This window comes from Pan troglodytes, chromosome 18 (assembly GCF_028858775.2).
Source record: "Pan troglodytes isolate AG18354 chromosome 18, NHGRI_mPanTro3-v2.0_pri, whole genome shotgun sequence".
NCBI classification, from domain to species: domain Eukaryota; kingdom Metazoa; phylum Chordata; class Mammalia; order Primates; family Hominidae; genus Pan; species Pan troglodytes.
Window position 1 is genome coordinate 30859988 of NC_072416.2, and position 5384 is coordinate 30865371.

General features: G+C 49.6%; 1 pseudogene; it reads right to left on the reverse strand.

Annotated features, from left to right (window-relative positions):
- Nucleotides 1-2749: 2749 nt before the first annotated feature.
- LOC467933 (glyceraldehyde-3-phosphate dehydrogenase-like) lies at nt 2750-3992 on the reverse strand (annotated as a pseudogene).
- Between the last annotated feature and the right edge of the window lie 1392 nt (nt 3993-5384).

Here is a 5384-nt window from a genome sequence, read left to right on the forward strand (position 1 = left end):
GGAGAGGGTGGGAAGCAGGTAAAATCCATGAGTTTTGGGCTTTTGTATCCCAATAGCTTAAGTCCTTATTGGAGAAAGATAAAGGCCAAAAATAGGACTTGTCACTTTCAGATGCCCCTGGGGCAGGGAGAAAAGAGAAAGGCAGAGGGGAAGTAATGGAAAAAAAGAGAGAGTTTGGGAAATCTCAAAGGGAGAAGCTCTGAACTCCACTTCTTGGGGGAAAAGTGATGAGACCCCAGAGAGATGCTTGAGAAAGCCCAGAGCAGATGGGACCAGGCATGGTGGCTCACGTCCGTAATCCCAACACTTTGGGAGGCCAAGGCAGGGGATCACTTGAGTGCAGGAGTTGGAGACCAGCCTGGGCAACATGGCGAAACCCCATCTCTACAAAAAAATACACAGGTAAGCTAGACATGGTGGTGCACACCTGTAGTCCCAGCTACTCGGGAGGCTGAGATAAGAGGATTGCTGGAGTCAAGGAGGTTGAGGCTGCAGTGAGCCATGATACACCACTGCACTCCAGCTTGAGGGATAGAGCAAGATCCTGTCTCAAAAAGAAAAAAAAAGAGCAGAGGGGAGAATGCTTCACACAATGCCCTAGTTCTCAGTGGGCATGAGAGTAGTGGAACATTCTCTGAGCCTTGAGCATGGTCCTGAGAGGCGGAAGGAGCTGCACAGACAGAAACAAGCAGCCTGTGTAAGCTGAAAGCCAGGGGGTCGATGGCTGAGGGGTGATGTCTCAGGCACACCTGCATGGACAGAGGACTTCAGTACAGACACTGCTGACCATAGTTTGGCACTTCAAAAGTTACCAAGAAATATACACACTCACATAGGTGAAAATGCCATCTTAGCTTGCAATAGAAATTATGCTGAGTGGCCAAGCATGGTGGCTCATGCCTGTAATCCCAGCACTTTGGGAGGCCAAGGCAGGTGGATCACCTGAGGTCAGGAGTTTGAGACCAGCCTGGCCAACATGGTGAAACCTCATCTCTACTAAAAATATAAAAATTAGCCAGGCATGGTGGTGTGCACCTGTAATCACAGCTACTCAGGAGGCTGAGGTGGGAGAATCGCTTGAACCAGGGAGGTAGAGGCTGCAGTGAGCTGAGATTATACCACTGCACTCCAGCCTGGGCAACAGAGTGAGACTCTGTCTCAAAAAAAAAAAAGAAAAAGGAATGGAAAGGAAAGGAAGAGAAAGTATGCTGATTTATGGAAAAAGTAAGAAAGTTCTTCATGCCTTCTTGAGTATGTGGTCTGAGATCATAGTCTGTGGCAGAGACCACTGGGTACCTCTCCCAGCATCCATTCTCCCCCTTCTCCTTAGGAATAAACTTTTACTTCTAGCTGGGTACATTTCCCAGCCTCCCTTGCAGCTAGGTGTCATCATGTGACTAAGCGGTGGCCAATAAGATGTAAGCAAAATGACTCTATGGGACTTGTAGGAAGTTGCCTTAAAAGGAAGGAACACAAGCTTTCTCCCCACTTCCTTGTTGCTTGGAGTAAGGCAGTTCCAGCAGCCATGTTGGCCCAAGAGGTGACCTTGAAAATAGAAGGTGGATGAGAAAGTGGAGCATGAGACTCTGTGTTGTGGCCATAGCATCTTGGACCACTTGCCTTCAGATGTATTTGACATGAATGGGAAATGCACTGCATTAGTATGTGAGGGCTGCCATGGCAAAAAACGGCCAGCTCTCCACATCCTCAGGTTCTGCAACCACAGATTCAACCAACCGCAGGTCAAAAATATCTGGAAAAAAAAAAACTGTAATAGGCTGGGTGCAGTGGCTCATGCCTGTAATCCCAGCACTTTGGGAGGCCGAGGCTGGAGATGGCCTGAGGTCAGGAGTTCGAGGCCAGCCTGGCCAATATGGTGAAACCCCATCTCTACTAAAAATACAAAAATTAGTTGGGTATGGTGGCGCGTGCCTGTAATCCCAGCTACTCGGGAAGCTGGGGCACGAGAATCACTTGAACCCAGATGGCAGAGGTTGCAGTGAGCCAAGATTGTCCTGCAGCACTCCAGCCTGGGCGACAGAGTGAGACTCCATCTCAAAAAAAAAAACAAAAGAGCAATACTAGGCTGAGTTCAGTAGCTCACACCTATAATCCCAGCACTTCGGGAGGCCAAGGCAGGCAAATCACTTGAGGCCAGGAGTTTGAGACCAGCTTGAGCAACGAAATGAGACCACCATCTCTTCAGAAAAATTTATAAAAATTGGCTGGGCATGGTAGCACATACCCGTAGTCCCAGCTACTCTGGAGGCAGAGGTGGGACGATCAATTGAGTCCAGGAGTTCAAGTCTGCAGTGAGCTCTGGTTGCCCCACTGCACTCCAGCTTGGGCAACAGAGAGAGACCCTGTCTCTAAAAAAAATGAAATACAATGCAATAAAATACAATAAAAAATACAGTATAACCACTATTTACATAGCATTTGCATTAAGTATTCTAAGTAACCTAGAGATGTTTTAAAGTATACTGCATAGATTATTTTCAAATAATATAACATTTTATATGAAGACTTGAACATCTGCCAATTTTGATATGTGGGAAATCCTGGAACCAATCCCCAGGGACACCAAGGGACAACAGTGCCTCAGACTAGGAAGTTTAAACAAGAAAAATTTATTTTCTACAATTGTGGAGACTTGGAGATTGTCCAAGATCAAGGTGTCGGCCGGGTTGGTTTCTTCTGAGGCCTCTCTCCTTGGCTTGTAGATGATCATCTTTTTAAAACTGATTGATTGATTGGCTGAGTGCTGGGGACTTTATTAATGGTACACAACAAGGCGGGGCTCCCTAGGCCCCTCCCTCTTCAGGGGGTCTGCATGGAAACTGTGAGGAAGGGAGATTCTCAGTGTGGTGGGTGGGGGACTGAGTGTGGCAGGGATTCCCCAGCAGTGAGGGCCTCTCTCTTCCTCTCATGCTCTTGCTGGGGCTGGTGGTCCGGGGGTCTTACTCCTTGGAGGCCATGTGGGCCATGAGGTCCGCCACCCTGTTGCTGTAGCCAAATTCATTCTCATACCAGGAAACAAGCTTGACAAAGTGGTCGTTGAGGGCAATGCCAGCCCCAGCGTCGAAGGTGGAAGAATGAGTGTCACGGTTGAAGTCGGAGGAGACAACCTGGTGTTCAGTGTAGCCCCAGATGCCCTTGAGGGGGCTTCAGATGCCCACTTCACCACCTTCTTGATGTCGTCATATTCGACAGGTTTTTCCAGGCGGCAGGTCAGGTCCACGACCGACACGTTGGCAGCGGGGACACTGAAGGCCATGCAAGTGAGCTTCCCATTCAGCTCAGGGATGACCTTACCTGCAGCCTTGGCAGCACCAGTAGAGGCAGGGATGATGTTCTGGAGAGCCCCGTGGCTGTCACATCACAGTTTCCTGGAGGGTCCATCCACAGTCTTCTGGGTGGCAGTGATGGCATGGACTGTGGTCATGAGTCCTTCTACAATACCAGAGTTGTCATGGATGACCTTGGATAGGGGTGCTAAGCAGTTGGTGGTGCAGGAGGCATTACTGACGATCTTGAGGCCGTTGTCATACTTCTCATGGTTCACGCCCATCACGAACATGGGGCGTCAGCAGAGGGGGCAGAGATGATGACCCTTTTGGCTCCCCCCTGCAAGTGCGTCCCAGCCTTCTCCATGGTGGTGAAGATGCTGGTGGACTCTACGACGTATTCAGCACCAGCATCTCCTCATTTGATTTTGGAGGGATCTCGCTTCTGGAAGATGATGATGGGATTTCCCCGTTCTCAGCCTTGACAGTGCCATGGAATTTGCTACAGATGCAATCATACCGGAACATGTAGACCATGTAGTCGAGGTCAATGAAGGGTCATTGATGGCGACAATATCCACTTTACCAGAGTTAAAAGCAGCCCTGGAGACCAGGCGCCCAATACGACCAAATCCATTCGTTCCGACCTTCACCATGCTCTCAGGGATGTGAGAAAAGATGTGGCTGTCTGTCAAATGAGAGGAGCAGAGAGCCAATTTTGTTTAAGAAACAGGCTCCGCCAGGCGTGATGGCTCACACCTATAATCCCAGCACTTTGGGAGACCGAGGCGGGCGGATCACCTGAGGTCAGGAGTTCAAGGCCAGCCTGGACAACATGGTGAAACCCTGTCTCTACTAAAAATACAAAAAATTAGCCGAGCGTGGTGGCTCACGCCTGTAGTCCCAGCTAGCCGGGAGGCTGATGCAGAAGAATCGCTTGAACCCGGGAGGTGGAGGTTGCAGTGAGCTGAGATCGCACCACTGCACTCCAGCCTGGGCAACAGAGTGAGACTCGGTCTCAAAAAAAAAAAAAAAAAAAAAAAGACAGATGGGCTCTCACTGTGTTGCTCAGGCTGGCCTCAAACTCCTGGCCTCAAGCAATCCTCCTGCCTTGGTCTCCCAAAGTGTTGGGATTATAGGTTTAAGCCACCAGAGTGGGCCTTAAATGGTCATCTTCTTCCTGTATCTTCACATGGTCTTCCCTCTGTATGTCTGTGTCCTAATCTCCTCTTCTTTTTTTTCTTTTTTTTGAGACTGAGCCTTGCTCTGTCACCCAGGCTGGAGTGCAGTGGCACGATCTCAGCTCACTGCAACCTCCACCTCCTGGATTCAAGCAATTCTCCTGCCTCAGCCTCCCAAGTAGCTGGGATTACAGGCACTCACCACCATGCCCAGCTAATTTTTTTCTTGAGACAGTGTCTCACTCTGTCATCCAGGCTGGAGTGCAGGTGTGTGATCTCGGCTCACTGAAACTACCACCTCCCCGGTTCAAGCAATTGTCCTGTCTCAGCCTCCTGAGTAGCTGGGACTACAGGCACAGGCCACCATGCCCAGCTAATTTTTGTATTTTTAGTAGAGACAGGGTTTCACCATATTGATCAGGCTGGTCTTGAACTCCTGACCTCAGGTAATCCACCCACCTCAGCCTCCCAAAGTGCTGGGATTATAGGCGTGAGCCACTGTACCCAGCCCTAATCTCCTCTTCTTGTAGGGACACCAGTCATATTGGATTTGGACCCCCCCCCCCCACCACAATGACTTCATTTTCACTTAATTACCTCTTTAAAGTTGCTATCTCCAGATACGGTCACATTCTGAGGCACTGGGAGTCAGGACTTCAACATATGCATTTGGAGGGGGACACATTCCAGCCCATAATACACACTTGTTAGCAGGAGTCAGGCCTATCCTGCAGTGTAGCTCTGGAAATAGCCCCCTGCCCTTTCTCAGCCTGTTTCCTCTTTTGTAAACCAGGGGCTTCCACTGACGGTGCTCATGACTGTTGTTGTGCACTGTGCTTCTTAAAAGCTCCGTCTGGGCCTGATGTTTAGCTAAATTTAGGGCCAATCTGTCCCCATCGTGGGCTTGGTGGAGCTG